Source organism: Tachypleus tridentatus, chromosome 12 (genome assembly GCF_004210375.1).
Source record: "Tachypleus tridentatus isolate NWPU-2018 chromosome 12, ASM421037v1, whole genome shotgun sequence".
Lineage (NCBI taxonomy): Eukaryota > Metazoa > Arthropoda > Merostomata > Xiphosura > Limulidae > Tachypleus > Tachypleus tridentatus.
In genome coordinates, this window is record NC_134836.1 from 95,839,020 (window position 1) to 95,866,476 (window position 27,457).

The 27,457-nt window shown below is 35.3% G+C and overlaps 1 pseudogene across 1 annotated transcript in view; it reads left to right on the top strand.

Moving 5' to 3' along the window:
* LOC143234070 (putative G-protein coupled receptor CG31760) overlaps positions 1-27,457 on the top strand; it is a 112,601-nt pseudogene that overhangs the window by 78,444 nt on the left and 6,700 nt on the right. Inside the window, exons 4-9 of the transcript XR_013018506.1 lie at positions 8,001-8,388; positions 13,412-13,562; positions 19,415-19,557; positions 20,180-20,281; positions 22,972-23,125; positions 25,830-25,939. The product of XR_013018506.1 is annotated as a putative G-protein coupled receptor CG31760 (transcript). The remainder of the gene's footprint in view (positions 1-8,000; positions 8,389-13,411; positions 13,563-19,414; positions 19,558-20,179; positions 20,282-22,971; positions 23,126-25,829; positions 25,940-27,457) is intronic.

The window sequence follows — 27,457 nt, forward strand, 5'->3', positions numbered from 1 at the left end:
GAGTGCAATGTACCAAGCCGTTTGTGTTGTAGTCTAGCAAGAGAATAATACACTGCTGGCCAAAATCTTAAGGCCAATGAACATAAAGAAAAAATATACATTTTGCGTTGTTTGAGTAGAGCTTCGAAAGACGAAAATAAGAAAAGGAAAAATAAAAATAAAAAACCTTTTTAGCATTTAATAGGGAAAATGTGAACACTATGAAATTAACCTAAATACTAGGTGGTCAAAAGTTTAAGATCATACCAAAAAGAAGTCCTAAACAGGGTAGGAAATGCCAAACAAGACATCTCAGTAGTGAGTTACACGGCCATCATTGTGAATAACTTGAAACATTCGCTTTGACATGGTCGATATAAGCGTTTGCAGAAGACTGGCTAGAATGTTATTCCAAGTGGTGAAGACGGCTTCACGAAGATCATGCACTATTTGGAATTGACGTCCATTTCTATAGACTTCCCTTGCTATCCACCCCACACATTTTCAATGGGGTTAAGTCAGTTGGATGGTCCAAAAGAATCATGTTATTTGCCACGAAAACGTTTTTTGTCATGCGGGCATTGTAGATTGCAGCGTTGTCCTGCTGAAAGATCCAAATATTTCCACATAAGCGAGAGCCTTCAGTCAATAAGAATGCTCTCTCCAACATGCCAATGTAGCCAGCTGCTGTATAACCTTAAGCTCCATTGTTCCATGGAAGGAAAAAGTACCCCAGATCATGATGGAACCTCCTTCACTGTGTCGTGTAGAAAATGTCTCCGGTGGAATATCCTTTTCGTGCCAGTAACGTTGGAAGCCATCTGGGCCATCCAGGTTAATTGTTTTCTCATCAAACAACAAAACCTTCTTCCACTTTACTGCGTCCCATGTTTGGTGCTTTTCAGCAAAGTTTAACCGAGCTGTTTCGTGGTGTGAAAGGAGGCGTGGTCTTTGAAGACGTTTACGGTTTTTAATGCCTTTCTCTCGTAGATGCCGTCTCATTGTTCTTGAGCTGCATTCTGCATCCGTTCGGTTTTTAATCTTGTTCGACGATCGGCTGGTGTCTTGCCGGACAACCTGTCGAATCCTCCTGCTCAACGCCGGCGAAATTGTCTTGGACCGACCACTTGAAATTCTCGTTCCGTATCCCTTAGGATCTTTTAAGAAATTTGCAACAGCAGTTTTACTACGCCCAATCTCACCAGCGATGGCACGTTGAGAGAGACCTTGCTTTTGCAGCTCGACAATTCTGTCACATTCAAACTCTGTCAACTTTTTAGCCTTTGCCATGTTTTTACACAATGTAATACAGGAGATGTCAGTGGGAGATGTTGACAACGCTAATGCTTGAACACAAATGATTAAATTTTGTTACGTGTTTACCGATTAACGCTTCGTTTCAATATGGTATTAAACCTTTAACTAATTAGTATTTAGGCTAATTTCATAGTGTTCATATTTTCCCTATTAAATGCTCAAAATGTTTTTTATTTTTATTTTCCCTTTTCTTATTTTCATCTTTCGAAGCTCTACTCAAATAAGTGGTTGAGTCTAACAACACAAAATGCATATTTTTTCTTTATGTTCATTGCCCTTAAGAATTTGGCCAGCAGTGTGTATATATAATAAAAAAAAGAACTTAACTACAAACCGTTTTAAGCTTGTAAGTTGTAACTTGTAAGTCTAGCATGCGTAATTTTTTGTGCATTTTTATACAGGTTTAACAATTAATGGTAAAGTTGTTAAAGTGTTGCTTGAGCTGAATATTTACTGTCTAAGGTAGTACTTGTTTCACCTGAAAGTTCTATCAGGTTTTAATGCTACTTCTCACGATCCTCATTATGAACCACTATCGCGATCAATGTTGCCAGAAAAACAACAACAATGAAAGAAGTTTTGTACACGAAGCACAAGTTTTAACCCCAGTGAATATATAATTAAATATAACTTACTGTGTAGGATAAGAACTTATTCACATAATAAACTAATAAACAAAACACTGTTGACAAAAGGGTGTTAAGACTTATCACTTGAAAACAGTTTTAAGATTTAATAAAAAATTGAATTTGTCCTTGTTAGTGATAGAAGAGTCTTTAATGTGATATTTTGTAGTAAACTTGCTTTCTTTTAATTCTTGCATAAACAATTGTCTTAAACTTTAAAAAGTTGTGTAGTATGAAGAGACTTGAGAACAACTTGCGGTCAATATGATGGAACTAAATTCACTAATGTAAAGTTCAGAATATGATTTATATGTCTTATCTTAACATGCCCATTACTGTTTCAAAATGAAAGGCGTTTCAGTGAGCATTTAAGATCCATCTTTTTGATAGAATGGTGACTCGAAAATTTCTGCTTGTGAATCCGTAATTGGCAAATTAAGAAAGAAATATAGTAAAGAAAACAACTGTATTTAATGATTTTTATCACAAATGTAGGCCTAATGTGAAACAATGATGTATTTTTCCAGTCCATGCAATACTTGCTAGATGGCTGCTGAAGCAATACTTATTAGGATTATTTTGTATTGCTAACGTTTCGTTACCTTGATATTAAAATAAGACTCTTTGTGTATGTTTATGTTTAAATGTTGTCATTTGGGTGATATGAATTAACATTTACAAAAACCCAGGACTTCACAACATACACACGGCTTAATCCTTGCGATACAGCTCAGAAAAAGTTTACTAATGAGAGATACAATTCATGAAATGTCGCCTTTTTTAAATAAAAAAGTCCTTATTAACGTAATATATTGATCTGTATTAGTAATGACTTATATTTGAAATTACTACCCAACATCGATAATTTTTTAATCCGCGTAGCAACTTCGGTTATATATTTTTGGATTATTGTATTTACTCTCTATTATTTTTGCCTTCATTTTATTTTTAATTTTGAAATTTCCCGCAAGGATAAAAAGAATCAACAATTAATTTCATTTTATTTTCGTATGTTGACTATTGTCGAAAATAATCAACGCGGATAAAATTAAAAAAAAATCGTAGTAACTTGTAACAATGTATTCTGACATTAGAGTTTCTTGTTTCAATTTAAGTGACAAATTTCTAGACTTATATTAATAATTTCATAGAATTTCTGTTAATTATAAGCCTGGCATGGCCAAGCGCGTAAGGCGTGCGACTCGTAATCCGAGGGTCGCGGGTTCGCGCCCGCGTCGCGCTAAACATGCTCGCCCTCCCAGCCGTGGGGGTGTATAATGTCACGGTCAATCCCACTATTCGTTGGTAAAAGAGTAGCCAAAAGTTGGCGGTGGGTGATGATGACTAGCTGCCTTCCCTCTAGTCTTACATTGCTAAATTAGGGACGGCTAGCACAGATAGCCCTCGAGTAGCTTTGTGCGAAATTCCAAAACAAAAACTGTTAATTATCAGTAATGGTTTGTTATTGCTCCAGGTTATCAACTGGTATTCTAACCCTACGCTGCTGCCATCTAGAAGTTTTTGATATCACAGGTGTTTCCAACGATATGCTACGAGAAGCTTTTTCAAAGGCACGTTTGAGAAAGCAAAAGAAAACGCGAATATTCCGTAACCGATACATATATGATATTTGATTAATGTTTGGGTGTAATATTATTGTTTAATACAGTTACCGTTTTAAGCAAAATGTCAAAGACAAAATGATAATAAAATAAAATCAACGAATAAAACACAGTTGTAGTTGAACAATAACGTATAATTCCCAATAATATTTTGAACATACATTATCCATGTATGTTTCTCTTTATTTAAAAGTGTGGTGGAATAACTAGCCATCTGCCACCCGAGGCGGTTATTGGAAACTAAGTAGTGTTTTCAGGTAGATCAACTTGTACTATTAGACTGCTTTATTGTATACACGACACATACATGAAAACCATAAATATTTATGTGTAATTGTATGCAAATAATGTTAAAGAATTAGGCTTAAGCTGTAATCAAACTAACTTAAGACTGTGATCTTAAACCAGGGCCTGTATGATTGCACCTCTCTGCTAGCGTAGAAGTTGAACGAAAATCTCCAAAGACGTTTGTCATTTATAACACTTTTAGTCTAGGATCGACCATACATTCTTTATAAAATTCATATCAGGTTATTGAGGCCAGGACTAATCAAATGGATATGGAGCCCGACTCGTAATCTAAGGGTCGCAGGTTCGAATCCCTGTCACACTAAACAAGCTTGCTCTTTCAGCCGTGAGAGAGTTATAATGTGACAATCCCACTATTCGTTAGTTAAAGCGTAGCCAAAGGGTTGGTGGTGGGTGGTGGTGACTAGTTGCCTTTCCTTTCGTCTTAGAGTGCTAAATTCAGTACAGTTACCGCAGGTTGTCTTTGTGTAGTTTGGCGTGAAATTCAAAATAAACAAATTGGAATAATTTGTACGGTAACTGGGGAATGGTAATGTACTGACCATCAAGTCTTAATTTGTTACTGGCGCTGAATAAGCAGAAGCCCCATTTTGAAAAAAACACTGCCTTGTCTGGTGAGCTGGTGACTTCTGTAAACAGGTAGAAGGCTATACTCAAGAACTGCGATGTACTGAGTATAAGTGAGACTCGTACATGTATGCATACCACCAATTACGATCACTTCAGTTTCTCAAACGTAACCCTCACCATAGAAAAAATATACTAACTGTCGATTTAAAGAAAGATTCTCATAGGATAGTTATCAAACCCAGGGGCGTCTACTATCTGAAATCTGTACAATTCTGAACTCGTCAGAAATAACTATAGTACCCAAAAGAAAGACAGAGATGATAGTATCTGTGAGCTTATTTCAGTGAGTCCAATGGCATGAGTCCAGCTACTCTGCCCATTATAGTCTATGCGATGAAGAAGACATTTAATGGTAGTAAAAGTCACCTGTCCTGCGGTCCTTTGACATGAAACATTTTCCATACTTCCTACACTGTCCATGCTGTAGATTTTTGTTGTGTTGACCATGCAGAAAGTGTAATACATCAAAGTGACTGAAACTGCTTTGCCACATTTTTCATTGTGGATAGACTTATTGAAATAACTCAGATATTTCTCGGTTACTTTGGACGCTCTTCCATCATCCAACCGAATTTAGAAATCATGAAATACAGTCTAATCCCTTTGGATACTTTCACTTATAGCTTGGTTATTTGAATACTTTGTTCTTTACAGAGATACACTACATGGCCAAATGTATGTGGACACCCGACCATCACACTTATATGTGCTTGTTGAAGATCTCCTTCCAAAACCATGGACATTAATATAAAGTTGCTACCTCCTTTACCTCTATAACAGCACTCTTCTGCGAAGACGTTTCACTAGATTTTGGAACATGGCTGTGCGATTCGCTCCTATTCAGTCACAAGAGCATTAGTGAGGTCGGGCACTGATGTTGGGCGAGAAGGCCTGGCTCGTAATCGGCGTTCCAGTTCATCCCAAAAGGTATTCAATGGAGTTGAGGTAAGGGCTTTGTGCAGGCAAATCAAGTTCTTCCACAACAACCTCGTCAAACCCTGTCTTTATGGACCTCGCTTTATGCACGAAGGCATTGTTATGCTGAAACAAAAGAGGACCTTCCCAAAACTGTTGCCATAAAGTTGGAAGCACACAATTCTCTAGAATGTTATTACGTGCTGTAGCATTAAGATTCCCCTTCACTGGAACTAAAGAGCTTCGCCCAAACCATGAAAAAACAACCTCAGACCATTATTCCTCCTCCACAAAACTTTACAGTTGGCACTTTGCATTCATACGAGTAGTGTTCTCCTGGCATCCACCAAACCTATACGAGGGCTGTTCAAAAAATACGCGGACTGTTTAAATTGCGCGGCTCCAGTTGGTTCCAGGGGAATCCGCTTGGTGTCGCTAGGTTCGCACAGATCAGCTGATTACGACGCCATTTCCCGATTGCAGATATCTTCATTTGTGTATTAGCTACGCGGTTTTAAGTGAAGTGCGATTTTTTCGTTTGGCGGATTTCAGAATGAATGACCTGAAGGAGCAACGACTTGCTGTGAAATTTTGTGTTAAACTTAGAAAATCTGCGACTGAAACTTTTGCTATGCTTAACACGGCTTATGGTGATGTTGCTATGAAGCGTACGGCATGTTTCAAGTGGCATGAACGTTTTAAGGATGGTCGACAGTCCATTGAAGATGATGAGCGTCCTGGACGTCCTTCCACGTCAACTGACGACCCACACGTCGACAAAATCAACACCCTGGTGCGGACAAATCGACGTCTGACTGTCAGGGAGCTTGCTGAAGAGTGTGGGATATCAGTTGGATCTTGTTATGAGATTTTGACCGAAAAATTGAAGATGCACCGCGTTGCTGCGAAATTCAGCCCTCAGAACTCGTAAGTTTTTGGCCAAACACTCGATCACTGTTCTTCCCCAACCCCTACTCACCTGACCTTGCTCCTTGCGACTTTTCTTGTTCCCCAAACTCAAAAGACCCTTGAAAGGAAAAAGATTTGAGACGATTCCCAAGATTAAAACAAATGCGACGAAGGAGCTGGAGGACATTACAAAAGAAGCGTACCAGGACTGTTTCAACAAGTAGAAACACCGTTGGGATAAGTTTGTGCGTTGGGGAGGAGAGTACTTTGAAGGGGTCTCAGACCTGTAACTTCTAAATAAAGTACATTTTGTTTTATGACGTAAGTTCGCGTATTTTTTTAACAGACCTCGTATTTGTCCGTCAGACTGCCACATAGTGAAGCGTGATTCGTCACTCCAGAGTCCAATGGCGGTGTGCTTTACACCACTTCAGCCGTTGCTTGGCATTGCGCATAGTGATCTCAAGCTTGTGTGCGGCTGCACAGCCAGGGAAACCCATTTCATGAAGCTCCCAACGAACAGTTCTTGTGCTGAAGTTGCTCCCGTAGGCAGTTTGGAACTCTATAGTGAGTGTTGCAACAGTGAACAGACGATTTTTACGCGCTACGTGCTTCAGCACTTGGCGGTCCCATTCTATGAGTTTATGTGGCCTACCGCTTCGTGGCTGAGCTGTTGTTTCTCCTAGACTTTTCCACTACACAATAATAACACTTACAGTTAAACGGAGCAGCTCTAGCAGAGCAGAAATTTGACGAACTGACTTGTTGGAAAGGTGGCATCCTATGACAGTGTCACATTGAAAGTCATTGAGCGCTTCAGTATGACCCATTCTACTGCCAATGTTTGTCTATGGAAATTAAATGGCTGTATGCTCGATTTTATGCACCTGTTAACAATGGGTGTAGCTGAAATAGCCGATCCCACTGATTAGAAGGGGTGTCCACATATTTTTGGCCATGTAGTGTAAACCTGCATTTGGAAGGTTGTTTTATTAAGCTACTATTAAGCCACTATCAAGTGACTGCTTGCTTATAAGTTGCTGCACATGGTTCTTATGGATTGCCGGCCACAATATATATTTTCATTAATTTTATACACTTGTTTTGTTTATATAAAGTTTTGTTTCGTAAGGATTTTCCAAACATAAAAAGTATGTGAATCAGAGTTATGTTTTCGTTGCTACTGTTGTTCATTTTACGAAAACGCATTACTGATAAATTAACTGCCTCTCTTCACATTTGTCCATTAACTTAAGAAAACAGATAGCAAGATGTAAGTCGTCGAATGCACGCCTTAAACAATGGTGCTATTTCTCTAAACAAAGCGTAAAGATAAATTTTAGACTATAGGATAATAGAAATAAAGATATTTTCAGACGACATTTCTGTTTGAAAATTCAAATTGTTATCTTGTGTAAGTGTCTGTTTCTATAGTTTATCACGATATCTTTATATTTGCGAATTTTTGCAGCTAACAATAAATCAGTAAATAATTTCACTTTGACTAGATTATACACTTAATACATTATACATTTACGGTGTGAGATGCGATAGTATTTTGAATGTATTACTCAAAGCTTGATAACTGATAAATTAACTGTACTTAAAGAGTTTGTTAATATAGTTAATACTTATTGAATCGAACTTTGCTTTTTCATTTATATATATATATTTTTTTTTCATTTTCGTTTAGGAGTGCTTAAGACATTTGTGAAGGAAATTTTTCAGTCAAGCGACATGATTTTTACCTCTCGAATTGCGTGGACAGAAAATGGAACAATATGGCAACCAATTTATTACTTTCAAATCAGACGAACTTCAAGCTCTAGTGAATTTAATTCGAAGTTGGAAGAGCGTCGTAATTATTCACTGAATGAAAACAGGCCTTGGATAGACTATAAAAGCGCCCTCTTTCTGGAAAGATCTAAAACAGATAGCAAGTCTCCCAGGAAAAATGGTTTCGAAGCTGCTCATTGGACTAAACCATATTACATGTGCGACGAAAGAAAATGGTTGCTGTCGTATACAACACTATTACACGCAAAACGAAAGACAGTTCGAGCGAATAAAGTCAACGAACGGTATGTGTTTGGTAATTCATTATAAATTTAACTCTTAACAAATGTTATTTGATGAAGCTATAAACCCTTCCTCACCTAGTACATCAGTCGTAAGCTTAAGATGAGAACATCATATGTAGCCCAATGTGCAAACTTTGCGCTTAACAACAAACAAAAACGTCTTAAGCAATATTACCAGATATTATCTTGACAAATTCTCCCTTTCACCCTCTGCATACAAAATACCCACACAGGAGAGGGGGAGTAGTTGCAAATTATCAACAATTTTGCTTTGCTTTTGAAACAAATCTTAAATTCAACACTAACTTGTGTTAAATTGATGAAATACTAAATTATTTGCTAAAGTAACTGTAATAAAAGGATGTTTTACCGATCATGCATCTGTCTCGCGAAATATCACAAGTGATTCAGTAACTGTTTTTCTTACACTCTAATGACTCAAACACTTATATGTCTGGTGATATGCTGTAACACAGTCTCTGGGGGTTTTTAATGTCTTAAAAATATGCATTTATATTAGGATAACAGGGAGTGATATGAATAATATTGCTCTGTTACGCCAGTTTTCAGTGTACAACTTGGAGTGATGACAATTTGGGTGAGTAATAATTGAAGAGGGGGTTTAATATGTTTATATCCCGCAGACTGCAAACTTTGAGAACGTAGATAACACTGAAGAAAGCCTTTAAACTGTATATAATGATAGTAGTTTTATGTCGAATAAACGTTATGTTTGAGGAATTACTAAGCCATGAATAATATATAAGTCACCTGACGTATGTTTCTTCATATCTTGTTTCAGTTTGAATTTATGGTTTGGTTTGAATAGCCGTCCCTAATTTAGTAATAAAAGACTGTTAAGGACAGCTAACCATCATCACCCACCGCCAATTCTTGTGTTACTCTTTTTCCAATGAATGGTAGGATTGATTGTCACGTTATATTGCTCCCCTCACAGCTAAAAGGGCGAACATGTTTGGCAGGACGGGAGATTCGAACCCTCGACCTTTAGATTGCGAGTCAAGCGTCCTAACCATTTGGTCATGCCAGACCTCTGAACTACTGATGATGACGGTTATTATTATTACACTGCATAAAATAGTGATGATCTTTAATAAAAGGCCCGGCATGGCCAGGTGGTTAAGGCACTCGACCCGTAATTCGAGGGTCGCGGGTTCGAATCTCCATCACACCAAATATGCTCGCCATTTCAGCCGTGGAGGCGTTATAATGTGACGGTTATTTCCATTATTCGTTGGTAAAAGAGAAGTCCAAGAGTTGGCTGTGGGTGGTAACAACTAAATACCTTCCCTCTAGTCTTACACTGCTAAATTAGGGATGGCTAGCGCAGATAGCTCTCAAGTAGCTTTGAGCAAAATTAAAAAACAAACAAACAAATCTTGTAAATCAAATTCTATGTTATCTCTGTCTATTAAGTTTGTTTATTTGTACTAAAGTGCAAAGTTACACAATGGACTCTCTTTGTTCTGCCAACTGCAGGTATTGAAACATTGTCTTTAGCATTATAATCCCATTAATCTTCCGCTGAGCCACCGAGTAGCTGAATATTACATATTATCTACTGTATACATTGCACTACTTATGTTTTCTTTTGGAGACTTTGAAGATAGAATGTAAGGCAGAATTTAAAGACAAATGGCAGATACTATTGGCTAATGAAGAAGTCCGTCGCTAATAGAAGACAGGGTTAATTCTTTTTTAAATCATGAAAATGCTGAGTGAAATATCAACGGAGGTCTCTAGAAAGGAAATAAAATCCTTTCCTCATTTGTAATATTAACTCCTGTTTCATTTCCCCATTTTTTTTCTCGCTGGTTTAACTTTTGCTTTTAAACAGGGGGTGGTATCTCCAATCTGGGAACCATGGTCTTAGGCTGCTTGTTAACTACAGAGATTTATTTCTACCCTCAGATTGCGAGTCAAGCGTTCTAACAATTAGACCATGCAAGGCCTGAAAGCAAGTAACTGTTAGAAAACTATGTGGTGTCAACGGATTGGCCTAAGAAAATAATCTAATCGACGTTGAAAAGTTCTAAAACATATTAAAATCATGACCACCTGAGAATAAAAAGGGAATATTAAAAACATTCAATAAACAGCACACAAAAAGTTCTAAAGGACAGTTTTAAAGTGTTGCTCCTTAAATTGAAGAAAAGTATTAAGAAGGTTTAAGAAAACAATGTACATAAACTTCCCAAGAGTAGTTTCAAAGCACTGGTTCTGAAAGACTGTCGATATTATTATGTTTGATTGACTAACATCCAGGAAAAATATTAATAGTTTTTAAATATTTTGTTCAGATTAATTGCTAGGCACGACACACATTGAGCACAAAGCTACACAATGAGCTATCTGTGCTCTGCCCATCACGGATATTGAAACCCGGTTTCTAGCATTGTAAGTCCGCAGACATACTGCCATGCCACTGGGGGGCGGTACGACATATATATTGCCACCTTAACGTCTCATTGTTAGCAAACCAATCTGAAATATATTTATCAAATGTGAATAAACAGAACTAATGAAGAAGCATAGATAGTTAGTACAATGTTGTAAAAGTGAAATTCTAGGATTGTCTCGTAGAAAATCCACATAACAGAAGTAAAAATGAAATCCTTTTCATGTACGTGTTTGGATGAGGAACTGTCTATGATACAATTAGTGTATACATAATTTTGTTTTCTCTGACAATAATTATGAGGATCTTTCCAGTTCTTGTTTTGTTGTTGTTGTTGTTTAATTATTATTACTGTGCTAATTCTTCACGTAATTTGAAGTTTTAATCTATGTGATTAAACTTTGCATTTATTTGGCAAATTGGTTTACAAGGGTTTTATATTAGAAGCAGTAAACCCCTTGGTTTTATTTTTTGATGTTATAAATCTAAATATACATTTATTCAGAATATAAAAATAATAAGTGAACCCACTCCCGGATGCTTGACTCTTCAACTTACACTCGTAAACGAGCATTTAATGGAGGTGGCTTTACATCTTTACAGTTTATGATATTTCACTTGAATACGATGTCCCGCAAGCATAAAAGACATCCTGTAACCAACCTTGCATGCTTGGAATCAGATTACTAAGCATCCTCGACAACACTTCTGAAATAACTGTTTATAGGGCATCATAAGTTTATGGAGTCAGTTCAAAAAATGTGACGCATCCTAAGAGAGTGCCCAATTCGTGATTAAGAGGATTGAGGTCTGTCCTTCCTCTTCTTCAAGGAATCTGTTTACCAGTTAAGCAAGATGGGAAAGGCATTTTGATCCACTAATCTGATGTTGAGTACTTTAGGTGTATATGTTTCATTGGTTTTATAACAGTTTTATATAACAACAAGAAGGTGGGACAGTTTTATATAACAACAAGAAGGTGGGACAGTTTTATATAACAACAAGAAGGTTGCTGGATATGAAAAACATTAATGTTGCAGCTTTCACCATTGATCATTTCTGCTCACAAAATATGTCCACCATCACAAAGTTGGTGTCACGTTATTTTAAGAAAATAGAGTTAGATCCGGTTTAGATTCTTTCTAATTATGAATATACCTAGTATTTTCCTTAATGGCAAATTCGAAACATATATTTTCACACGTGTTATTGGTACACTTGGCATATTCTTGGAACCACTGCAGACGAGCTGTTTCTGTTTACTTGGGGGTGGAGTGTCCTTAATTAGGGGCCCGGCATGGCCAGGTAGTTAAGGCACTCGACTCATAATCAGAGGGTCACGGGTTTCAATTCCCGTCACGCCAAACATGCTCGACCTTTTAGCAGTGGGGCGTTATAATGTGGCGGTCAATCCCACTATTCATTGGTAAAAGAGTAGCCCAAGAGTTTGCGGTGGGTTGCGATGACTGACTGCTTTCATTCTGATCTTACACTGCTAAATTAGGGACGGATAACGCAGATAGCCCTCGTGTAGCTTCGCACGAAATTCAAAACAAACCCTAATTAGGTGTTTTACATTAAGGCTTGGATTGTTAAGCCTAGTTCTAATTGTCTATATGTTTTGAGACATTAATTGAAGCTACGGATATTTGAGTAATTCTTGAGGTAAGTATTCTGTAATCGGGAGATGATCGGTGGATAGCAGTTCTTTGTTCTTTTTATGTTGATTTTTTTTAAAGGGCAAAGCCACTTTGGATTATCTGCAGTGTCCAAGGAACCAAACCACTAATTTTAATGCTGTAAGCCAATATAGTTCCCATCGTCCCCCCAGGAAACCACAGATAGGGGTCATTTGCTAGTGGTGTATATAATGGTTTACCTTATATAGATGTCCAAGCACTTATACCCTAGGGTCGGAAGCTGTTCCATATTATGGTTAGTAAAGTTTAGGACACTGTACCGCAACTTAGCAACTGTTTGCTTGATTGTTAGACTTCATTTATTCCAATGGTCCTGTAAGTGAACGAATCATTCAGATGTCTTCTTCGAGAGCTAAGTGTGAACATTTTGAATCATTTTTTTTTTTTAATTTTGTGGTTCATTTTAAAGTGACAGCGTAGAAAAGAGCTATGTCAGCAGTAAATTGGTGGATTTGTATCGTTAAAATCTGAGTTTGCTTCTCCACAGTAGACGAAGTGTAACTCGCCCATTTACACTTTAAATAAACAACAAGGAGAATCGGGTAGGCTGAATAGTAAATACTTTGCACTTCATATAAAATAAATGACTATCAGATGACTGACTTGCATAAAGATGAATTTTTTGATTACTTTTTGATTTGTCATAAATATGCTCTTTCAAATTCTGGTTATCCTTTGCTTGTAATTCATGCTTTCATATAATATTGTTTATTAACCAAAAAACAGATACATATATAAAGCTGAAATGTTGATTAAACACGTTAGTAATTAACGTATTCGTTCTATTGTCATTGTGCTATGTTGTAACAAATCTAAAATGGAAGCATTTAAGAGTTTAATTTATAAAACCTTAATTAATGATAAAATTATATTCATTTTGGTTTTCATATTGATCTTCCCACAGTTGGATTGGAGTGCTGAGTGCTGATATTGACGTAACCAATATGGATGTAAACCAGTGTGATAGCCCTTGGAAACCTGACAACTCCAGCATCACCTATTGGCAGATGAATACATTTTTAGGATCTCACAAATGTCATAACAAAACTAGCAAAGTAAGATGCACAAGCTTTTTATTGATAGAGTAATTTTATTATTATAACTATATTAATAGTGGAGTTGCGTGAAAAATAATTGGTTTAATTGGTTATTTAAATAACTAACTTTAAAGGGAAATTCAGTAAAACGCATTGAGACTAAATTTGGTGGATTTGAAATTCTTAGTTCTGCATAACGCTAAATTAGAAGCTCGTTTGTTAAACTACATATTGAGCATCACCAATGTGAGGGCTTTTTCTAACCATATGTTTTTTTTTATCCGTTTGGTAGCTCCACTATCAAACAGTAAATCCAGTATAACGGATCTGAAAGCTTACTTTTTAGGAATGCTACTGTTAAACTACACATTTAACATTAACTAGTAAGGATATAGTTTTGTGCATGTTGATTTAGTATTATATACAATGTTGGTTTATTCACAAGACAGAGTGGGATAGTAGCTTCACGCTTTTTGACTCCTAGTCGGATGGTTGTGAGTTCGAGAGTGGCCCGCACCACTCTGTTGTGCACTTGAACAAGACAATTTACCTCACTTGTTCTAGTCTACCTGTGTATTTGATGAGTACCAGCTGTTATCTGGGGACTAATCTGTGATAGACGTAAATAATGGGTCATCGTTCAAATCTTTTTGTGTCACTTTAAGTAAGAGTTAGAAAGAGCTGACACTGAGGGCAGGAAACTTGTTTATTCACACGAGTTTAGCATATCTTAATTATTCCAACTAGAATTATATGCCTACATAGAACAGTACATAATGATATTATAAATACTACCCCTTAAGTAGCATATATAAAAGTATATTTACAACTGACAAAACACCAACAAATTGTTCAATAGGATTAAATGTTGCACCATCAAAAATGCACATATATTTACTAGAATAGCGTATAGTTTTAAATTTCAGGCGAAATGTTAAATAGTGTAACTATTAGTTAACATAGAAGAAGACTTTAAAGAAACAAAGACATTATAAACAAGAATAGTGCACCAAAGTGAAGACAACTTGAATTACAAGCTGTACAGTTGGGAATGCAGTTGCTCTTCGGCACCAAAGATAATACGAAAGACCGGCGTATGTCTGTTCGGCCGGTAACACCAAATTATTCTTTCTACTGTGACTACCGCCGAGAATGGAACCACATATTTTTGTGTTGTAAGTTCCTAAGATCATCAGGTTTATAATACCTGAGTTGGCGCTTGTAATAGTTGGTTATTACATTACAGTAAAACTGATATTAAATCCAATCTTGTCCTTCAGTGATGTCGAGAAAACCCACTTGTAGAGAAATATATATGCAAAAACGGCTCGTTTGGGTTGAGAAAATATTTTACGTAGAAGAGCGAACAACGTTTCGACCTCCTTCGGTCATCGTCAGGTTCGCAAAGAAAGAAAGAGATAACTGATCGGAAGCTGACCACATGTTTGGAAGGGGTTGTGTAACTGAGTGTCGGAATTTAGAGGGCGGTGTTAGATGTTTGAATATATAATTTTATTTTATTATATTTAATATAGGTATAAAGGCGTTCCTTCATATTGGTTTATTTTGGGTTTAAATTGTTGTATAAGTAAGGCTTCTTTAATTTTGCGTTTGTTTATGTTTGTTTCTTTATTTAGTATTTGAGTGTTTTCTAAGGTCATGTTGTGTTTATTTGACTTGCATTGTTCGAAAACGTGTGAAGGTGACTTTTTATGTTCTTTGAATCTGGTTTCCATTTTTCTACTTGTTTCTCCAATATAGAAGTCGTGGCAGTTATCACATTGTATTTTATAAATAATGTTGGTGTGGTGTTTGTCAGTGTAGTTTTTACATTGTATAGACCTCAGTTTTGTGCCTGGTTTTTGAATAAATTTGGTATTAACTGGAATGTCATATTTTGTTACTAGTTTTTTTCCAAGTGTTGGTTATTTGTCTGCTGATGTCGGGAATATATGGTATGCAGCAGTATATGGTTTCGTGATTTTTTGATTCGTGAGATATATTTACTTTTGTTGGTTGATTTTGCTTTCTGTTTAGGTGTGTGTGTATAATGTTTTCTATGGTTTGTGGAGGAAACGTATTGATGTTGATGAAGTATTGTTTTATTTTGTCTAATTCATCGTTAATTTTATCTGGTGAGCATAGTTATATGGCTGTGTTTATTTGGTTTCTTAGTATGTTGAGTTTTGTTTTGTTTCATGTGCTGAGTCCCAAACAATGTATAGTCCAGTATGAGTGATTTTTCAGTGGATTTCTGTTTTAAATTGTATATCGGTTCATGTAATTTTGAGGTTAAGAAATGATATTTGATTGCTTTCTTCCTGTTTACTTGTGAAGTTAATGTTGAGATGTATGGAGTTAATGTGATTGAAAAAAATTAAGTGTGTGTTCTGTAGATCTGAATCCCGCAACCGTGTTATCTACATATCTGTACCAGTATAGTGGCGGATGTAATGCTGTGTTAATTGCATATGTTTTAACTTGTGTCATAAAAATATTGGCTAATATTTGACTTTCTTTCTTTGTGAACCTGACGATGACCAAAGAAGGTCGAAACGTTGTTCGCTCTTTTACGTAAAATATTTTCTCAACCCAAACGAGCCGTTTTTGCATATATATCAATCTTATCCTTATGCATATGTTTTTGTATAGGGAAGGGTATAACAGTATTTCAACTACTTGCTTATTATTAGGCATGGTTAAGATACTGATGTAAGAAATATTCATAGTCGACACTAACTGGTAATACACTGCAATACAAATCTCTATTCTGACTTTTCCACGACCTAAGAGTCAACATTCACCAGAAAAAATTACATGCAGCTTATTCCACTGCTGAGTAGATTCGTTAATAATAGACTTATGAAGATGTAATATCACATCTAGAGAGGATTGAGTACCTTGAAATAAAACGATTTTAAAAGTATGTAAATCAGCAAGTCACGTAACAACCATAGCTGATTTGAAGACTGGTTGAGTAACGTGCAACTAAAATATATTTTGGCACTGTTCGCATATCGTAAGTAGTGTGATGACACGAAAATGTATTGCTTTCCAGAAAGCCGTGTAACATTCATCTCTCACGCAAAATATTCATACATTGATATCATAAAGTTATGTGCCTGGCATGGCCAGGTGGTTAAGGCACTCGACTCGTAATCCAAGGGTTGCGGGTTCGAATCCCCGTCACACCAAACATGCTTACCCTTTCAGCCGTGGAGGCGTTATAATGTTACGGGCAATCCCACTATTCGTTGGTAAAAAAGTACCCCAAAAGTTGGCGGTGGGTGGAGAAGACTAACTTCCTTCCCTCTAGTCTTACACTACTAAATTGGGAACGGTTAGCGGAGAGAGCCTTCGTGTAGCCTTGCGTGAAATTGAAAAAAAAACAACCAAACAAACAAACATAAGGTCAAAGAGCACCTGACCTTCAAGGGTACGTATAATACCCAAATCCGAGAGAGAGAAACAAACATAAAGTTATGTTCAAACCATGGATTTAGAATTTCCAAGAAGAGGTATCTCTTGCAGCTATTGATATTTGTAAATGAAGCAAAAAGTACCTAACAAAATCAATAAAGGTCTCCGTTTGGAAAAGGACACACACAACCACGTGCACTCAAGTTACTTCCACAAAATATTGTTCAATCGTCAAATATATCAAAAGTTGGAAAATGATACGTATATTCCCGCTTGTGGACTTCTGTGCGATCGGACTGTTGAAACGGGTGTTGGGAAACTGTCATTCTCATACACCAGATGAATTATGGAGAGTAGTCAGGAAAGGTTAATGTAATTTCGCCATGACATTTTTATGACGGAGCCTTTTGCAGTGGAAACTACACTGCAAGGCTATTGTTAGAATACATAGTCATCGCATAGATCGTGATCGCACGAGACTTCATAGATTGTAACAAAGTTATGAGACTTCATAGTTGTTTTAATTACAATGTACTCATCCCTCTATACTACCAAGTAGTTGGTCAGTCTCCGCCATCTTAATTGTTACACGCTCTAATTTTTGATATTGCATGAGTGACCGAAGCTTTACATGTTGTAACCTCGCCAGCCTGATTAGTTGTGATATTAAGAGGCAAAACTCATTGGTTAATGGCATACAACAGATAAAAAAAACCGTAAGAAACAGATATAAATTATTATCAGTCATATTGTAATGTGATATCACTTTTATATTTTTCAGTGATATACTGCTAAATGTAGAGGTCGCCACGATATATTTTAATCCTCGTTAGAACAGCTATTTATCAAGCTAGTTATTTAATACGGCTGTCGTAATTATAATTTAAAATAAATCAAATCACTGTTATGTTATTGTAAAACAGCAGTATTTATGAGGTCAGTGAGTTTTCAGCTGATGGTAAGAGCTGGAACGTCATTTCACAAAAGACTTAAAGAGCAAAGAAGGCTGAATTCGCGTGGGCCCTAAGTTCAGCTAGGACCCCACACTGTGGTTCCATTTGCGTACATGTGTTAATCTGGCCTGACTAGAAATGTTTCATAGAAATTGCTATTTGAGAACCCCCATTCCTGTATAAGAGATATTAGAGACACGATTACAATACCATTGATTCACATTTGGATGTACTCTATAATAATTCCATAAATAGTAACAACTGTCTGTTTCTATAATATCTTGGTAAACAATAGCATTTACAGTTGTTTCTGTAATATCCCAATGAACGATAGCATCGCAATAAGTAATATCGATTACAATAAATTTTCTGCAACTTTATAAACAGTTGAATTAATATTTACTTTACTAATTTAGACTACAACTATAGTTCTTTCTATAGGTAAGTCTGCTATAACACTGGAAATGATAGTATTACCGCGTAAAAAGTGTTGTTCTTTATCCAATTGAAGTTTTACTTCTTATCCTCACAATTTAAAGTTATAACTTGTGCTACTGGTGATTAAATTAGCGTTTCGCTACACTTAAGTCTATTAGAAGAAAATGAGTTGATCATCAAATAAAAAAATAACGGTTTGTTTGTTTGTTATTAAGAGCAAAGCCACGCCGCAACAGCACAGTGAGATATCCGTGCTCTACCCACTGCGGGTATTAAAACTCGATTTTTAGCGTTATAAGCCTTCAGTACGATAACAGCACAAGACAATTTTATTTCCTGTTTTTGACGCGTAAAATTTTCTTCTTATCAGATTACAAAACAAAGCTAAATTAATCCTGTACGACTCAGATTTCTTTCTTTATTGATCGTACAAGCCCTTTATTCAAAGAGAATTAAAACTCATAGATGCTATAAAACAACTCAATTTGTAGATGCAGATCAAGGGCGTAAAAATGAATTTGAGTTTTAATGTACAGCGTAGTGAATTTGTTACTAACGTTAGAAGACCTCATCCCAAGCATAAAATTGTTCTGATAGTTAAGTAGTACACGGTCTCGTTTTGTGAAAGTCGATTTTTTTCGGGTTACTTTCCCTCCCATAAATTTTCTAGGATTTGGATTTGTAGATCCCAGTCATAGCATTCGGATAAGACCTGTTTGTTGAACGGTTTATCCCTATCGCACGTTTGTCTTTTCATCCGAGCAACCTTCCCGAAAACTTTATCTCACGTCATGTCTATCTCACCTATCTCATTCATCAAAATTGTACACTCATGACATCTAAAATTACCCTTCCTCGATAGCTGATACGCTTAATCTCTAACTAAACAACTTCTTCTTACGAGGCAAAGGAAGATAAATATATTTCAGATGTTTGATTTTCACCAGCGACATTTTAATATCGATTTGCTTCAATCTAAATTCCTATGTTTTATTTTTTTAAATTTTGAATCTACTAATCAAGTAAATTTCTTTTATTCCTTTGTTTTTCTTTTATCAGTGTATTTTTTCCCCCAATTACGGCTGGACCAGTGGTGCTTACAAATGCCACTGCAGAAAGGGTTTCTATTCGTCTTTAAGAAGGCCTGAATTCAATGGGACGTTGGTCGAGTCTGCTTGGAGAGAAAAACAAGCTATCCGCAGGTGGTTTTTGTTTTGCTATTTAATAGTTTTATTTATAAGAAAAATTTAATCACTTTATCTATTGGTTCAACTTGTCCGAATAGAACATTATTTTATATCAAACAAAAAAATTGACTACGTCTGCTAAATTTCATAAGAAATCAAATTTCTTATGCGTGTTTTACATGAATAGGTAGTTCTTAATGTAATATCCTAGTTTGAAAACTAATACATCTTTTTAAAACACCACTTAGTTCATTTAATAGTAAGCCATTAATAGATGTTTAATAGATTATTAACGAATGCTGCTTTTACTGAGTAAATATAGCTGTTATTAATGATCCTTCTTTTTACTGAGTAAACATAGCTGTTATTAATGATCCTTCTTTTTACTGAGTAAACATAGCTGTTATTAATGAGTGTTGTTGTTTCTACTTAGTTGCCTGAGTTAAAACCAACAGCTATAGAAACTATTTAGTTTAAACTAGATTGTTTGTAAATGTGTAGTTCACTGGCTCTAACTAATTAGTCACGATATTTCCAAGTTGTCAAATTTATCTGTATTCGCATTAATTACGAGTCTCAAAACATGTATAATTCAGTGAGAAGGAACCTGACTCATATTTTATGTCCTACCATTTAGCCCAAACTATGACCTCTTGTACGTGTGTAAACCATGTCCACCAGGATGTGAAACTTGTGTAGATGATTCACCTTGTTTGTCTCCTTACAACTGGGCTTTCCGGTGAGCCTTTTAATTATCTTCATAGAAAAAAACAAACATACTCTGAACATGTAAAATATATTACTTTGTATATTGTAAATGAACTGGCCAAGTTTCCTGTGAAATCAAACAACATATTAATAAAAATATTTTCTCACTTGTTTCAAATTTGATAAGTAGGTTATCTTTCAAGAGGTGTATAATTTTTTGACAGGTTTTATTTAGTTTCCTAGTGCTTGTATAACTTCTAATTTACAAATCGTATTTATCTGATTCTTTTCTTCTTGGCCTGGGATGGCCAAGTGGTTAAAACACTGGACTCGTAATTTGAGGGTCGCGGGTTTGAATACCTGTCACACCAAACATGCTCTTACTTTTAGCTGTGGAGGCGTTATAATGTGATGGTCAATCCCACTATTCGTTAGTAAAAGAGTAGCCCAAGAGTTGGAGGTGGGTGGCGATGACCAGTTGTCTTCCCTGTGGTCTTACATTGCTAAATTAGGGACATCTGGCGCAGACAACCCTCATGAAGGTTTACGCGAAATTAAAAACAGAAACAAACAAAACTATACCGCTCTTGTTAGTCCTTATTTTAAAGATAAACATATTATCACATATCAGGTGAGTCAGTGGACTTTTTTGGCACTTGCGTATGATGTTAAAAAAACAAATAATTGACAGCGTTAAAATGGGTATGCAATTAAAATCATTTTAAGTACGGTAGGTATGTGACTACTAAAAAGTTGACTCTTCCTGTTTCGATGTCATCTTCATGATCGAGTTCCAAGACGTAATTGTGTCTTATTTGTGCTTCTTTTTGCTGTTGTTAAATAGGTCTTGTGAACTATGTTCAGGTTTACAATTTCTGCGTGAGCTTTTAAGAGAAGGCCACCCACATTTTCGCGATAAAACCTCAGAGATTGTAAATGTGCATGTAGGTCACGTGACCTAGTTAACGGGGGAAAAAAAAACGTTTAAATACGACACGGTTTGTCTTGCAACTTACTCCTGAAGATGACGTTGCTTTCTTTGTTTCATTGAATTTCGCGGAAAGCTACACGAGGGCTATCTGTGTTAGGCGTCTTTAATACTAGAGGGAAGGCAGCTAGTCATCACCACCTACCGCCAACTCTTGGGCTACTCTTTTACCAACGAAAAATAGAAATGATCTTTACAATGATGATGCTCCACAGCTGAAAGGGTGAACAAATTTAACGTGACGGAGATTCGAATCTGCAACCCTCGGATTACTAGTCGATTGCCTTAACCACCTGGCCACGCCTGGCGGGATGACGGTGCACCGTCGAAACATGTATAATTAACATTTCAGCGATCAGATAATGATCCAACTCAAAGTGTTTTTAATTGTGTTGCTATTTTTAATGTTGTGTTTTACTTATTCTTTTCTTGAGACTGAGAAGTGTTCTCTAAAAGATGAGCTAAATCTCAAAGGTTAACAGTGAACACTGTGTTAACGATTTAATTAAAACACCGCTTATTACTGTCATGCTGTCACTATTTACAACTGACAAGTATCAGACAATTACAACTGAGTATTCTAACGTACAGTTCAAATGAAAGTTGATTAGTACGAGCCAGTAGAAACTGAAATTATTTTTCGAACTTGAAAGTGTTTAAGTAGTTGTTGGCGATTTTAGTTCATTTAAACGATGTTATAAATAAAAACAAGTATGAACAAAAAATTTTAAATGTGTGAACGAATTACTCATAATCTGTTGCGAAATATTATGAGTATTGGAAAAAAATATTCCAAATGAATATATAGATATCATTTTTTAACGGACTGGTCAAGCTTAAGACAAGAGTTTATTTTACTTTTATAAAGAACAATTATTTTACGTTCATTACTCCCTCTTGTTTACATGTTTTCTACAGGAGTGTTAAGGAATTCATATAATTTGAAGCATATTTTGCCATTAGTTGTCATTCTGTATCTAATACGTTAGAGGTGTGTTTATTAATCAGGTGTACTCCTGTAATGTTTTCTTCATTAACTAATTTGAGATAAATAAAAAATCCTCAAACCCTGAGTTACTAAAATCAGTATTATTGAAGTACAGACAACGTAACAAGCAAATGACTTTAAATGTAACTCCAAAATTCTGACGTCATTATGGGTATTTTTGTTTGAGATTAGATAAGCGTTTAGTATTAACTTTTACATACCTGCCATTGATTCGTAATATGTTTCATTCGCGTACCGTGTTGTTTTATTAATATTTTCTCTTAATGGATATATACAACATGATCTAAATGCGCTACATGTAACCAAATATGGCTTCCTTATAGTAGAAATAAACGACGTTAAGAGCAAAACTTGTTATTTTTCTTCAACTGAATACTCAGTGCTTCATATTACAAAATGTATATCAGAACGTCTAGTATGGGTATTAATACTTTTACTGATAAGCAGAGAACAACGTTTTTGTTACCTGAAGATGACCTTGGAAGGTCGAAACGTTGTTCTCTGCTTATCATGAGATACATTTTTATTTCAAGTGGGTTTCTCGTCATTGTGTAACTGATACACAAAGTTTTAACAGTTTTGAAGAATACCTTCATCAGCTTTTGGTTTTAAAGTAATTTATTTCTAAAATTAAAGTGTTTTTTTATACAGCAATTTGCAACACATCTATTAACTAGTAAATAATACATGTTAAACTAAGTTGTTTATCTTCTTCTACTTCCAGAATATCTCTCCTTGTGATATCCATGCTGTGTGTTGTTTTGACTATCACCTTAGCCTACTATGTCCATCGGTACAGAAAACTGAAAGTCATCAAAGTGGCTAGTCCTGTGTTCCTGTGTATCACTCTATTGGGCTGCGCCATTATGTACACTGAGGTATTTCTTTAGTTCACGTCACAGTTTAGTAATAAATAAAAAACTTCTAAGAACTTGTTATTGCAGTTTATAACTGTATAATCCTTTTGTTATCAGGATAATGTAAGAATGTTTTTTTTCCCGTAGGACGCGGAGACACATCCGTTTTTGCTTTCCAACATCTGAAAAATGACTTCTCGCAATTCAGCAATAATAAAAACTTTTATTTCTTAATAATTTACTTGTATAACTACTAGATGTAATTATAGTGATTTTTTTTTATTTTAAGTAGAATAAACCTCATGTTCTGTCTACACAAGCGCCCCCTTGCTTTTAAACCGAACCTACACCACTGATATATAATACTATTATAAAAAAGATAGGTTTAAAGTTGTGATATTCTAATATGTTCTATCTTAGTTATGAACTACGGTTTGCTTACTTTTTGGTGACTACATTTTCATTTTTTAATTTTAAGTAGAATAAACCTTATGTTCTATCTACAGAAACGCCCCTTGCTTTTAAACCAAAGCTACACCATTGATATATAATACTATTATAAAAAGATAGGTTTAAAGTTGTTATGTTCTAACATGTTTTACTCTATTTGCCCCGCTAGTACAGCGGGAAGTCTACGGATTTACAACGCTAAAATCAGGGGTTCGATTCCCTTCGGTGGGTTCAGCAGATAGCCCATTGTGGCTTTGCTATAAGAAAACACACACACTCTATTCTAGTTATGAACCACAGTTTGCTTGCTTTTTGGTGACTGCATTTTCACTTTAAACTACCTATCTTGTTTCTGTATTTCTTGAAGATCCCCATTCTCCCTTTTCAAATTAGCAATTTTTATAATCTTGTGAAATAAAGTTTCACCTTATTCACATTCAGTAAAGTCTGGTTATACCACAGGATGTATGAAAAACAAAACGGACGATAACCGTTAAACTTTTTTCTATATTAATCAGAATATAAAACTTATTCCTAATTGAAGCTGCAGTTAGGAAAATCTATTCTGTGTGACGTTTATTAATCTCTGTAATATCCTGCACCTGCACATTGACACGCATGTTACTCAGATAACTGATGGCCCGGCATGAACAAGCGTGTTAAGGCGTGTGACTCGTAATCTGAGGGTCACGGGTTCGAATCCCCGTCGCGCTAAAGATGCTCGCCCTTTCAGCCGTGGGGTTATTATATTGTGACGATCAATCCCACTATTTTTTGGTAAAAGAGTAGCCCAAGAGTTGGCGGTGGGTGGTGATGACTAGCTGCCTTCCCTCTAGTCTTACACTGCTAAATTAGGGACGGCTAGCACAGATTGCCCTCAGTAGCTGTGTGCGAAATTCAAAAAAACAAACAAACAAACAAGATAACTGATCTCGTGTCGTTGAAAAAAAATAAAAAAAAAATAAAATCGTTATTAACTTATAGAAAAAGCGATTTATGTGTGATGTTGGAGCATATTGTGTCGTATCTAAGAGTTCCTTATTACAACACATGTAGTGCTCAATGTCTCCTGCTGAAATTATTGTCTTGCAAGACAAATCGTTTTTAAGCCAGTCGTTTTAAATGTGCAGTTTTGTTTATAAATGTCCAGCATAATTTTAGCATCCATTAATAAAAAATATTTGATTTAAAATGATTTGGAATCGCTGGAATTTGTACAGTTTTGTTTAATATTTTAGGTCCTGATAGCACCATTAAAGACATTGCTTTAAAATTCGTGTTGGTACTAAGAGAAAGCAGTCTCGAAATAAATAATACTAATTGAATTATGCAAGTGGCGTTAATAGCTGCTACAGAAAGTTATTGGACATAAGGTTTTGTTTATTTGTTTTATAACGTCTGCCACCGAGGGACAGACATAAGGGGTTAACTCAATTCAATTTTCTTTTTGCACTTGTTTACAGCTAGAGCGTTTCGAAAGACAATTGTAATACGTTACTTAATTAAAATAATTTTAAATGTTAATTAGACAATTCGATGTATTTGACAGTGAATAAGGTACGAGTTTAGATAACACATTTATAATGGTGAAACGAAATACGACAATAGTACCAGAGCTTCTTCGTTCTTAACCAATATGTAACATTACTACATTAGATTCTAAAATAAAATTACATTAAAAATTTACTAAACATGAAATCAACGTAATTAAGACAAATTAGGCTATTCAACTCAAAATATAAATTTATTTACTAAGTCTCAATCCGATACACTAATTAATATGACCTAGTCATAATGGAAACACAAAAAAATGATCTCACAAAGAGGTTCAGTTGCTATTAAAAATGAGCTAATCCGAGTTATCTGGAGATATTCAATTAGTTATATCACTAGGTATGTTTACTGTCGCATAATATTTGTTGTTGTTGTTGTTTTAAGGAACCGAAAGAAAATCTTAAAAGTGAAATTAATTCACATAAAGAAAAAAACAATGTTTTCTGTTTCAAACAAATATGGCTGTCTTTCATCTAGAAGTAATGACTTTTTATTCTTATGTTCGACAATGTACGAAATAGAATTTCGAAATGAAGTTAGGGCAAGAATTATAAACGTTCTGCCTTTTTTTTTTAAATTAAATCTTAATGAAACTTTATTCGTTAAAGACTCCACATTCACAATGACCTACGAATTACTTCAATAGAAAGTATACATTAATTACTAAAGTGGGACTCTATGGCATTCTATGATTTAATACTTTTGATGTTATCCTTATTAGATGGCGGCCATATTTCCTGTCCTTGACGTTTACAGTTGTGTAGCCACCAAGTGGACACGTCATATGGGATTCTGTCTTACATATAGTGCTTTGTTATTGAAAACTTGGAGGTAAAAATAAAGCAAAATATTTTTGTTAAGAGAATCCATCTTTTATAGGTCCAAAGTTGATGTCGTATATTGAAAGTTTGGAAATCACACAGGTCTGTTTTGATTTCAATAACGGATTCTCTATAATTCAGCTACGCAGATTTTGAAATTAATATTCATTGTTTTCTATCACATAAATATTTTTTACAAATCTGAAGAAAACGAAAACTACTGCATAGTTTAAAATATTATTTCGTTTACCACAATAAACAAAAATACAAAGAGAAGAAAAGGGAAGAACACTGATGACAATCAAATATGCATCCTGTTTTGTTTGTTTTTTTTAAAGAGTGAAATCTAAGTCTTTCAATTTCAAAACTACTAGTTGTGGTATTTCATTTTGTGTATTGTGTCTGAATCATCTTCTTTCAATAGCAAGCAATAATAAACTATCATGTTAATGTTCCACCTTTTCTAATATCTCATTTCCACTTCCCTGATGTCTTGATGAAACCGTCCCCATGGTCTTTGCTGACGAGATTTTCAGAGAAATAGACAATATGTGAATATAAGAAATTAGCTTTCAAGCTCATATTACAATTGAACTCTGAAGTTATCATGCATGTTATAGACAATATGTTCATGATTTGAGTCCTTGTTGTTATCTAAACAACTGTCAGTAACATCTTCAAAGGCAATCCACACTTTTTCAATTTTTCTCATTTTCCTTTTGAACTGTTTATTCGATGTTAATTTCCTATTATGAAGCCCAACACAAATTTACTACAAATATAACAAAATATGTTTGGGTCATTTTCACAACTTCTTGTTCCCATTGAAACGAATGGACAGTACTGAAAAGAAAACAATGTCAAAGTGCACACAGAAACAAATACTATCCAGAAATGACACCTCATACGGCTTGTTAAGCTATTATAAAGTAACGGTATACTTCTTGTGGGTTCTAGAACGACAAGACTCTCACGTTGTTATTGGCCTAGAGAAATATGTAGCCAGAAGTTTTCAACATTTCAAGCTTAACAAAATGAAAATCATTCTCTTATGTAAAGGTACATAAGACGTTTTGTGAAAAATATGTACGTGATGGAGAAAAATGTATATCATTTCGGATTTAGCGTACAGGAATTACTGTAGAACATGAAAACATTTCATGACAATAAAACCAAGTCAGGCCTGGATAATAGTCCATAATAATAAGTTTCTTAATAAAGACTTTACATAACAGACATGAAAATAACCATAAGACTTCACATTTACCTCTTTACTTACGGACTGGATATACCATACGTTAGGGGTTATGAAGATATAATATAAAGTTGTACAGTATATGTTTTTTTTCAAAACTACTGTCACCAAAAGCTCAAAAAATATTGTCCTTTAAACGTAATCCTAATACACTGATTCAAGAATTGTGAATAAATATATACCTTAATGACTTATTTTTAACTTCTTAGTTTGAAACTGTTTAAACTATTAAACTATTCATTATTCGGCTGTACACTGACTGGTCAATTTATT